The 12604-nt window shown below is 40.7% G+C and overlaps 1 long non-coding RNA gene across 2 annotated transcripts; it reads left to right on the top strand.

The window, feature by feature from the left end:
* Positions 1 to 9352: 9352 nt before the first annotated feature.
* On the top strand, positions 9353 to 12503 carry LOC136487580 (uncharacterized). Of its 2 annotated transcripts, XR_010767303.1 has the most exons (5): positions 9353 to 9540; positions 9802 to 9898; positions 11402 to 11584; positions 11916 to 12072; positions 12150 to 12473. It is a non-coding gene; the product is annotated as an uncharacterized lncRNA (long non-coding RNA). The 2 variants fall into 2 exon arrangements; XR_010767302.1 differs by having other exon boundaries at positions 11402 to 12072; positions 12150 to 12503.
* Positions 12504 to 12604: the final 101 nt, after the last annotated feature.

Genomic DNA, 12604 nt, shown 5'->3' with positions numbered 1-12604 from the left:
TTGGAGAGTCGATGCGTCATCGACAAGGCCTTCCTCGCATGGAAACTTAAAGAAACAACAATTCCTTGCTTCTTGGTCTGCTTTTCAATAAAGGCCACTGACAGTAAAACGCCTTCATGCGTATGTAAAATAGTTGATCTCAATTAATCCATGTCATGTATGCATCCATGAATAGTAAGCCAATATAAAAATAGCCGATCTCCATATATTAGAATAATCATTATTAATTTGATCTTCTCTTGCTTGCATCGGTTGGCATAACAATGATATACTCTGAGCATCTTATCGGCTATTGACTTGATACCTTTGTTCTTGGCTACCACAATATTTCAACAAACTCTAAGAACCTTTCAATACTCGGAGCCGATTTTTTGTATGTTGATAATAACTTTCGGCCGATGGTTATTGCTCAAAATCACTCGGCCGACGATGGGGTAATTTGAAGAAATATTTCCTTAACCTATCAGCCATTTATAACAGCATGCAAACCTGACCTGCAAAAAACCTGAGTTCGGACTCCACCTCTTTTTGTAGACGCACACATGCAAACTTTCCTTTTATTTATTTCTTCATATATGCATCCCGTGTCACAATATATTTGGAGTCCTGATTCTCGGCCATCATATCAATACTTGCATATGTGATAGTCCTCGGTAGATTCCTGTTTGCACTCTGATCCCTTCCTTTTTTTGTTTCAATAGCAAATTTAGTCGATTGTGGCTGCATCGGCTCTACATAGCCGATTGTGCATTCAAAACACTATCTACGTATCCGAGCTCTTCACGTCACACACAGTCGTCCACTGCTGACGTACCTTTGCTGTCGGTAGCTCTACTTGAGTCGGCCACGTCGTGTCTGCCAGGCCAAATGGCTTCATCACCTGATGCATCACTTGAAGTGGAAACTGAGCCAGTACTGGCCCCCAGCCGATCTCTATATATCTGGACTCTTGATTCTTGGCTACTTGTAGTAAAAGACCTCATCGGCTTTTATTGACATGCGTGCCATCGACTGTCATAAGTTAAAGTTTTTTAGCTTGACGATGAATTTGTCGTGCACCTTGAACGTGTGTAGCTCCCTGGACCTGACTACCTCGGTGTACTTTATGACCTGCTTGTCGAGCTCTGATAGCTCGTGGTGGTCCTGGTTGTCGTCGCCGAAGGAGTCGGGATTGGCGGTAGCCTGGTTGAGGTCGTGCGACATCCTTTGTACTGCACCAACGCTTCTCATTCATCCTCGCCGTAGTTGGCAAACATGGTACTCAAGATCATGCTCAACCCGAATTCGTCGGTATGATGTCCGACGCACTCGGAGCCGTATCCATCGTGTCGTTCACTGCGATGTTGATGTCTATCTTCATCAGCGTCGACGTGTTGTTCACGCCATCACTGGTACGCCATAGATGTGTCTAGCCACTTCATGATCTCGTACCTGCACTTTAGGAACAACCCGGTGGATCTGTCTACCTTGTTGATTGGACCGTCCATCGCTGGCCTTGTTCTCCGTGATGTTGTGTCGCAGTGGATTGAACCATGGCAGGAGGCCAATGAACTGCCATGGTTCATAAGCTCTTTCCTTTTCCCATCCAATGTAGCTGTGGATCTTTTCCTTCGCACTCTTGTTCATCTGACACGGCTAATGATCTGCTCGGGGTCCACATCATTCTCCTTTCGAACTTTGTTACGTGACCATGCTTCATTGGCTATTAGTTTCTCAATAAAATAACTCCATTTAGCTAATACTCCATCAGCTATTTAGTTTTTACAGCCGATGAGCTATACTCATTTTATGCAGGCCGATAGGCAACCTGGAGGCCACTTAGGATTTCATGCGAGCTGATGAGTCGATAGAATTTATCCATGATCTTCCAAGCCAATATCATTATTCTAGAATATAATCATCAGCTGTTTTACCCTTGTAAAATGAACCTTCAAAAACACCTATAGTTAGATGCGTCCATAGCCGATGAATTTACTTCTGTCATAAGCTGATTCTAGATGTATATGACCATGTCAATAGAGTCTTCTCCTGTTCCGATCTGATTCCATAGGAAGTTTGCTGGAGAACCTGAGGAACTGCTGGCGTGATCTTGGATCTACCCGCACTCTTCATCCACCATGACTCAAATATTTGGAGAATCGACGTGCATGAGTTCAGGCCTGACAGCCCCCCCCCCCATTGATGCATAGTCGATGCGGGGGATTGAGACGCTGGGCATGTTCATCTCTAGGATCTTCTCGACGTTGGCTCCTGTGATGAGCTGATTGTATTGTTGGTGACATCTGGCTTGGCGAGGAAGCTGGAGAAGAAGTCACCAGGGGTGGCCGCTTTCGCCTTGTATGGGACTCGTACATCCTGATCTTGCCTTGTATCTTCCTACATAGCTGACTATATCGATTGTTTCATAGGCCGATGTCCCAACAACTTTCACGATATATTTTATATTCTTTTTGATCACCAGATCATCAATGTTGTATATATATATTCCAATTTCCTGGTTGGTGACTTGTTTCTTTTGGGTTCTTATACCAGGAGTCGATGAAGGTTTAATGCATCGGCTCTTGAGCAGGTATTGATCTATCATTGTCTTGGTAGAAGATGCTGACTTGTCGAAGTAACTAGTTGCTATCTATCAAGAGATCCTCGACAAGGGCCAAGAACTAAAGAATCTTTCTGAAGCTATCTTATAGAACTTGCACCAATCAATGTTGCTTGATAAAATGCCCAATCAACTATTAGCCTAATCTTTGCATTCTGAGCTAATGAGTATCTTTGTATCTTCGATACATACGTCAAACTTAGCCGATGGTGTCCGGCATTTGTTTTCGTCACTGTGCCAACAGTGGCATGGCCTGTAGTTTTTTCATGAGTCTGATCAATTGGGGATCCTTAGTACTTTAGTAAGTCCATCTACCACTTGATCTGCTGATGTCCTTGGTGGCGTTGTGGCATCAGCTGAAGTACATAAACCACCATGTGTTGGCAATGTGTCAACTTCTGATGCATCATTAGGACTTGCTGACACGTATGTGACAAGAATTGAATTTCTCTCATGCTGATCAGTTGGGAAGCCCAAGACGGTAATCTAGTGCAACAACTTTTCATCCAAATGCATGTCAGTGTCATGCAAATTTTCATCCGTACTTGCCTCAGCCCCTCCATCATCGGCTTTATTTAGCTGATTGGCTGTAGACATGTATATGCTTCCCTTTAGACAACTTCTCCTTCTTCTTAAACGTTGCACCTTTGTGATCAAGCGAGTCAAATAATCCATAGTATGTGTTACTCATCTAGCCTGTCCCTTGTTTATTTTACGATGATGAATTAACTCGTAGCGTCTTGATGATGGCTGAATAAATACTAACATCGGCCTCTGACTTCTGATCAAACGATTGTGGTCCCACCAGGCATGCCAAAACGCATGTCGGTGCGAAAATGTGGTAGCCGCGTCGGGTGGACACACGACAAGCTGAAACGATCTGGATATCTACCTAGCTTTAACGTAGGACCAGTCGATCCTACGACTTCCTAAGGGCGTGCCAGTCAATTTCACCTACAATTGATAAGGAGAAAAAGACTTATCAGTAGTTTAAAGTGGAACATGCTGGTTTTGCTCAGACAGTTCCAAGTGTGCCGGTTCGGGAGCAGCCAGACGGGAAAATTGACTAAATAGCCGATACGAGAAGAAATCGACTGTTAAAGACTGTGATGTTCGTAGGTCACGGCTGATTTATGATAACAAGTACAATGCACCCAGATATAAGTAACATCATCACCTAGGTGGATATAACTAGTGTAAAGCATTGAGCCGATAAATTTAACGAGAAGAGATATAACATGCGAACAAATCGACTATCTAGTACAAATGAATCTACAAACGCTCTAAATCTAATTTGTTACCATCAACAATGAGGTTCGACCGGATCAATACAGCTATGATAATGATAACAAACTAAAGCCAAAGAATCCATAAAACCATCTATATATTGACATGTTCATAAAAAACATGCTATATGTGTGAAAGCATAGGCTAATCGGCTAAAATAGCCGATTCAGGTAGAAAAGGGATTATAGCATGTGAACAATCGACTATTTAATATGAACAGATTTATAAACTCATCAAATCTAACCTATTATCTTTAACAGTGGGGTTAGACCGGATTGATGACAGCCATAATAAAGATAACATATTAAACCTTTAAAGTAAACAGATCTATTCATATTTAACAGAATCATAAAAACACACTATAAGCATTAAAGTACTGGCAATCGGCTATTTAGCCGATACAGGCATAGCAAACAACCAAGGTCACGCCTGGTCGAAAGCAAATCTACCAACTAGCATACTCTGATTTAAAGTGGTAACAGTGGGGATCGATCGGATCGTTACAGCCATAATAACGAGCTATAGACCAGATCCAACTAGCTAGTAGACCTTCTCAGGATCAGACATGCCTTAGCCACGTACTATGCATGATTAAAATCGAAGTAGAACGACCGATAAAACATAATCTATCGTTTAAAGTAAGAACCATCTCAATGTGACAAAATAAATGATGGACTAAAAGGATGTGAGGCCGATCTAGATCGATCTCGATCGGGCAGGTTGATATCACTGAAACTAATGACAACAAGAACATCAGCAAGATCGGTAACTTAATGAATCTACCTAAAGGAAGCCACCCTTAGGTAGAGCTAATAACTTGACCTTAATCTAATTCGAGCAGTAGAGGTCGAACTTAACCGATGCAGCCGTACTTGAACTAGATAAGGATCGATAACTAACTTATACTAGAGCTCGTAAGAGGTCGGTCGGACCGATGCAGCCTTACAAACAAAAGTATAAGCCATGATGGTACTCATAGACAAGCCGGAGGTCAGCTAGATCGATGCAGAGCCCTGTTTGTTGAAGAACTCATCGAGATCTACATTACTCCTACTCCTAAGGGTTGGCGTGAAGCCAAAAAGATAAAGACTATTTTGATTGATTGAGAGATGTCTTTGATAAAATGGCCAGGGGTTTATATTTATACCTTGGGCTAAGGACTAAGGACGTGCAAAACTTGCCTCATAAGATAAATCTAAAAGAAAAGATACATGGACTCTAGTTTCTCTTTTTTTAGAATCCTTGCTAACAAAGCTTCCTTGACCGACGGCTTTTCATCTTGAATCCACAGTCTTTGCTAAACTAACTAGTTGTACATATATGTAACAGCTGGACTATTTTTGCGAGCACTTAATTAGTTAACCAAATAAACAATTCAGGCACATTTCTGCATTACGTGACCATCAACCATTAATAATGCTGCTCTCAGACTCTTCTTGTCTCTTGTTGCTTTCCCATATCTTCACGTGAGGAGCACTTGGTCTTCACATTTCTTTGATCAATACATGGCATATCTAATCTGGCCAGATACACGTACGTTCGAGTCCCAACAAAGAACATGGTTGGTCACGTACGTATTTCACATATATTCCAATCTCTCCTTCCAGCAAATATGGATATTTTATTTCTTGAACTGCCTTGCTTGTATATGGACCACATTACCTGGTCGATCAATTCCATTTTTTGTTCTCGTACATCCTTCCATATGTGCATGTGTCATACTCCTTCAAATGTCCAACGTACGAGCCTCTTGTCGTTACATGCAGCTAGCGTGTCGCAGTTGGATTCTGATTTATCCGCTCAATCTCTTTCCATCCATTAAACAATATCTCCTGATCAGCAATTGATACCGATCTGGCTTCAAAAACTGATATCAATAGGCAAAAATGCTCTATTATCTTGTTTTTGACATCATCGGCCGATCTCTTCCTTTCCAGAGTAAGCTTACCAAATTTTGGTGTCAACACCCACCATAACTCCAGTTTCTGATTCACTCCTGTCCGGCTTTCATCAACTAGCACTACATCGTCCGAGAAAAACATACACCAAGGGATGTCCCCTTGTATGTCCCTTGTGACCTCATCCATCACTAAGGCAAATAGATAAGGGCTCCAAGCTGACCTTTGATGTAGTCCTATCCTAATCGGGAAGTCATCCGTGTCTCCATCACTTGTTCGAACACTAGTCACAACATTGTTGTACATGTCCTTAATGAGCCCGTCGTACTTCGTTGGGACTTTATGTTTGTTCAAAACCCACCACATAATATTCCTTGGTATTTTATCATAAGCCCTCTCTAAGTCAATAAAAACCATGTGTAGGTCCTTCTTCTTTTCTCTATATCGCTCCATAACTTGTCTTATTAAGAAAATTGCTTCCATGGTTGACCTTTCGGGCATAAAACCAAATTGGTTCATAGAGACCCGCGTTATTGCTCTCAAGCGATGCTCGATAACTCTCTCACATAGCTTCATAGTATGGCTCATCAACTTAATTCTCCGGTAATTAGTATAACTTTGAATATCCCCTTTATTCTTGTAGATTGGTACCAATGTACTTCTCCTCCACTCGTCAGGCATCTTGTTCAATCGAAAAATATGGTTGAACAGCTTGGTTAGCCATACTATAGCTATGTCTCCGAGGCATCTCCACACCTCGATTGGGATACCATCCGGTCCCATCGCCTTACCTCCTTTCATCATTTTCAACGCCTCTCTGACCTCAGATTCTTAGATTCTCCGCACAAAACATATATTGGTGTCATCAAAAGAGTCATCCAACTGAAAGGTTGTGTCCGTATTCTCACCATTGAACAATTTGTCAAAATACTCTTGCCATCGATGTCGGATCTCATCCTCCTTCACCAAGAGATGCTCCCTTTCATCCTTAATGCACTTAACTTGGTTGAAGTCCCTTGTCTTTCTCTCACGAACCCTAGCCATCCTATAAATGTCCTTCTCTCCTTCCTTCGTACTCAAATGTTGGTAAAGATCCTCGTACGCTCTACCATTTGCCACACTTACAGCTCGCTTTGCAGTCTTCTTTGTCACCTTGTACTTCTCTATGTTGTCCACACTCCTGTCATGGTACAAGTGTCTATAGCATTCTTTCTTCTCCTTAATAGCCCTTTGGACTTCCTCGTTCTACCACCAAGTATCTTTAGCATCGCCTCCACTTTCTTTGGTTACTCCACACACCTCTGAGGCCACCTTCCAAATGTTGGTTGTCATCTTCTCCCACATGTTGTTTATGTCCTCTTCTTCCTTCCAAGAGCCCTCTTTGATAACCCTTTTCCTAAATACCTCTGACGTCTCCCTTTTCAGTTTCCACCACTTTTTAAAGAATATTTTACAATGTTTTATAAAGATATTACAATGTTTTAAAGATATTAGATATACAATGTTTTATAAATTTTTAAAGAAAGTCACAGATCATGATATTTAAGTACCAACGCATGGATAACATGAATATTAATGTTATAAATTAATAGGTCAGTGTGCATTGCAATGTGAGAAAAAAAGTCTCTTAAGGTTATTTAATTTGATACAAATTTATAGGTTACCAGCATTAACTTAGATTATGAATGCAATGATCACCGTAAAATAATAAAAATAGAGCATTAATTAATAGATCTCCCATTGCAACGTAGGGTGACAAACTTTAGCCGGTGTCAATGAAGAGGCTAAACATTGTATATCCATAGGTAGGCAAGCACAATAAGAATGATAGAGGTCGGGGGGGGGGGGTTTGAGAAAACTATGAGCGAGCGGACGCTGACTTTGAAGACAAAAGTGGGTAACCATCAGTTTTAGCCGGTGTCAATGAAGAGGCTAAACAATCTATGTTCATAGGTAGTCAAGCACACTAAGAATAGTAGAGGTTAGGGGTGAGAAAACTATGAACGAGCGGGCGCTGACTTGGAAGACGAAAGCAGGTAACCAACCGTTGCAACGCACGGGCACTTTTGCTAGTGAGAAAAAAATGTGGCATTATACTGATGTAATAGTCTGTGTTAGGTTTTCAGCGCCTTTTGGATTTCATGGAACCTTTTCCAGTTAGCATCTTGTTATGCTCAAGAAGTCATTTAGTAGTACAAGCACACATTTGAAAAGCTGATATTCTTTTGTGATCATGTTTTGTTGTCCTAGTCAGCGATAAAATTCTCTAGTTGGCTGCAATGATAATCATAAGACACCAGCAAAAAAAGTTATTTAATTTAGACATTGGCGATAATGCTTGTTATCATAGGCAACCATTAGCTAGAGTGACAATGACACCACTAATCTAAATATAGGCTATATACTGATGCCTCTTAATTTTCAGCGAACCAAATGCATATATGCATTGTTATCATCGATCGACATGAGGCAAAGTATGCAAATTACTTAAATATGAGCGCGCACATCTATATATGTGTGTGTCATAGACATATAGGTACAGGTCCTGCCGTCCTGTTACGTCTAGCTGCAAAGTATCTCTTTCATCTTCTGCACAGGTTGGCATGTATTTTTTTTATTTGTTACTTACATACTCTGTGTAGTTAGATAATGGTTTCGATTATGACATCTGCCTAGGCTTATAGAGCATGATATTGCTTAAAAACAAAGCAGTCTGTTTCTAAGTTTCAGTGAATTCAGTAGTTGTCTACATTTATACACATTGTTAGGTGAGCTTTACCAGTGATGGTATTAGTGATAGCTAGTTTGTTTTTCTGGTTTACAATAATCTTCACAAGTATGCAGCTTCCGTAAGTTACAAATTCATATGCATATATCTGTAAAATAGCCCTGGGTTAGTTTCGGGAATGAAATTCTTGATTCTGTAATTACCTTTTGTATAGAATCAGAATGTTCAACTGTGCATCAGTTCTGAGTTGTTGGCATTATTGACATATCTGTTAAGTTCTAAGTTGACATTATTGTTTGGCATTATTGACATGTGTTGCCATTATTGACATGTCTGTTAAGTGAAATTGTGAAAACATGCTGTTTGATTTTTGGCCTTTGTGGTTTGGTCTAGGATTGAGCTCACATGTACAGCTGTTTTATTCATCTCTAGGGTGTGATTGAAATTGGGTCTATCTATCCACACAGCCAGTAGTTATGATTACAGCTATGTTTCTGTTTGGTAAATTCATATGTCCATGATGTTAATGATAAGGCTGGTTTCTCATCATTCGCAGTAGTCAGCCAAGAGATTTCGCCCTGTCAGGCTTGGTAGGTACTATTGTTTAGCTTAGTAGTACCTATGCTAGCAAGATCTGACCTTGTATCTGAAGTAACATATAGTTTGTTTTTTATTATAAAGTATCAAACTGAGAAGCTCATGTTATTTAAATTACTTTGTATGATACTCTACCGGCAACTGTGACAATTTTACAAGTCTAGGTTCAATGTTGAACTTCCAGCTTTGATCTAAACCTCTATTTTTAAACTCTCTCTACTCCTAAAAAGAGAAAACAGGAGACGTCAACACCACTTCAACGTGGCTCCCAACTTCAGCGTTCCCTCCCTCGCGCCCCCCTCCCCGCTCTGGCGAACAGCGCCGACAGGTCCCCTCCCCCCGGCTCCGCAAGGCGCTCATCCACCGGCGCTGCCGCGCCGGCCGGCGGCCGTCCAGCAGGGGCGTGGTGCCCTGTGGCCTACTGGCCTCTCGTGAGTGTTTGTTCTTCTCCATTCCAGTGCTTTCCCCCAATTCCCAAATCTCATTCTCAGTGTTAGGGTTTGGATATCATTAGAGAAGGGAGATTGAACTGTAAAGGCTTAGGGATTGTGGATCTGTCATCTGTGGGCCTAGAATTGAATGGAATCTGTTGTTATTTTTCAGGAATTTATAGTCATGCATGCCATTTTTTTTTTTTGGATTTTACCATATTGCATAAATTTTTTGACTAGGACTACCCTGGTGTGCTGCAGGAGCTGTTCGACGAGCAGTGGTGGACAAGGACGGAGTTTGTGCTGCTCGTCACCGCTGTCTTTATTTTGCTGCCGCTTGTGCTCCACCACTCTGTCGGTAAGTTCACATTTCAGTTGCGCCGTGCATTGGTTGAGATTACTCGCAAAGAAAATCAGTTCAGTTGAGATTGTGTGTCAGCAAGATTAGCAAACCACCCAATCTGATTTAATATTGCAGAAATAACCTTTATGATAAAGTGGTAGTATAACGCATGTGTAATTGGATGTTGAATGTGACCCCAAGTTTTTTTTGTTTTTTTTTTAATCACAACTAGAGATCTGTGATATCACACCTTGCTCCTGAGAGAACTCATGAACGTCTCTGGCAATGTCAAAGACTACTTCTTCCCCAGCCAATTTCAGTGCGTTTTCTAATATATGTTTTTCGATTCGTAATCTGGACCAAATCAGCAAGCAACAGGTTAACAGTTTTCTTAGGGCTCTTCGATAACACACTTGCACCATTGTCGACAACATAAGAGACTTGTGTGATAGAAAAGATATTTGCTAGCCAATAAAACCAGCATATGAACAGCAGGAGTGAAGAACAGAAGCTCATGTCTTCAGTGAGCTTATCCTTTTCCTAACAATGTAGATGTGGTACTTATAGTGCAAATAAAACTTTTCAAGCAATGACCAACGCCACATCAGAAAAAGGAATCAAACCAAGTAGTTGGTTGTACAAAGTAATGTTCAAGTCTAAATAATGTTGGTCTCTGCAAAGGAAAGGAATAAATTGCAAATGATGGGCATCTGTTCTATATACTCCAGCAAACATACTGTACTGCAGTCTCTAACAAGTTGTAGGAGAGGTGGCAAAAATGAATGCCCTCCTGATTAATCAATAAATTGATTGTACAGTGGTAACTTAGTTTGTACTTTGTCCTACTTAATATTCATCAGCTACTGATTCAGCTTATTGTTTACATAATTCATCTTCCTCTTGTGCAATTCACTAACTATTAACAAATAGAAACATGCACTGTACTTTAGCAAACTGTTATAGAGAAAAAAAGTTCAGTTTACCAATTAGTTAAATGAAGCAACATTATTCCTTCACTATCAGGCAAATAAAACATCCCAAGTACTTCTAGATTTCAGTAAATGGCAATAAAGCTGAGGGCGTACCCAGTGCAGAGAGCTCCTGCTCTGTGCGGGGTCTGGGGAAGGGTGTTAGTGGTAAGCCTTACCCTCGCCTGTACAATGCGAGGAGACCGCGACTCGAACCTGGGACCTTCCGGTCACAGGCGGTAAGACTCTACCGCTTGCACCAGGCCCGCCCTTCCGGTGAAATGGCAATAGAGCTGAAATTGTGTGAAATAGATGTAATCTCTCTCTTTTTTTTAACAGCATGATAGACAACTATACTACAGAAAAGAATGTAAAATTAGGACTGAATGTGTTCCTTCCTACCGTTTGCTGCAAAGTTCACTCTACTGTTTGTTGCAAACCTCACTATTCTCCAGTTTTCAACTGTTTAAATCAGATAAAAAACACTTATTTGAGTAAAAAACTCCATGCCCCAGAGAGGTGAAATGTCATGTCCTATTTCCACTCACAGATCTGGAAAACGGAAAACATTATGTTAGGAGGGGCATCAGTATGATAGAATTAAATCACAGACCTGGAAACCTGTATTCAAGAAGGATCGTTCTCTTTTTGCAATTGGAGGCCCTTGGAATGCTGCAATAGATGGTGGTGACCCATCAGTTGACTGTTCTTGCTTGATTCGAACCGCCATCAGGTATGCTGTTATCAAACAAGGTATGATGACCAACTGTCAGTTGTACTGTTTTTTAGGATTGTACTGTTTTGCTCAGTGGTAAAGATGAAGCTGGTTCAATGAAGTGTTGATTTAGCGACTCAATGGTAGCACATGGTTAGCATCCATAAGTTGCAACCAGAATTTTAACTAATTGTTATTGCTTTCTTCTTATGAAAAAACTGTTGAATGGAATTGATTCCAGTGATTACTGACATGTGTTTACTTATTGGTTTACATAAATAATGAAAAATTGGATCCTGTGTACCTGTCTTTGATCTTTTTTCTGAAAGAACTATTTTGCCTAGATCAGAAAACTTTGTGTACCACAGCTAGATCAAACATCAGGATCTTGGCTGTCCCAGCTGTTGAGAAGGATGTGAAGAATGGAAAGAAAAAGTTCACGAAGGTAAACGGTACATACACGAAGAATATCGTCTATAAAGAGGTGCTAACTCCCCATAGCTAAGGTAATGTCCCTTGTTTATTGCATTTGTTTAATATTTTATTTTATAAATGTTAGTGCTAAGAAAAATGGTGGTGGCAGGATGTTAGGGCGAGGCTGCACTGAGGGGCACAAGGTAGGGGCTGCAGTTTCTTTTTTTGAGAAGGTCACGCCGATTGCATGGAGCTGAAAAAATTGAATGCGTGGAGTGGGTAGCTTTTTTGTTGCCGAAGATGTGTGTTGGCAATTCCTTTGGACCCTTTTAAAGAGTAGGAAAGTTCTAGCCTTTGGCTATTACCACACTTAATATGTTTTTCCAATTAATTTGGTCTCAATTATATATTTTTGTTTGCAAAATAATGCCCCACATTTAAAGAAGTGTCGTGGTGGTGTATGATTCTTCGACCTACTATATCTTTCATACTTTTATTGTGTTCAAAATTCTGAAGCTTTAGATCCACTATTTTTTTCATACTCTTATTGTGTTGAAGATTTCGAGGCTCCCGTAGCAACGCACGGGCATTTGCTATCCAGGTTAGAAGAAAGAAGGCGCAGGA

The sequence above is a fragment of the Miscanthus floridulus genome, chromosome 10, assembly GCF_019320115.1.
Source record: "Miscanthus floridulus cultivar M001 chromosome 10, ASM1932011v1, whole genome shotgun sequence".
Classification (NCBI taxonomy): Eukaryota; Viridiplantae; Streptophyta; class Magnoliopsida; order Poales; family Poaceae; genus Miscanthus; species Miscanthus floridulus.
This window is presented reverse-complemented; position numbering and strand designations above follow the sequence as displayed.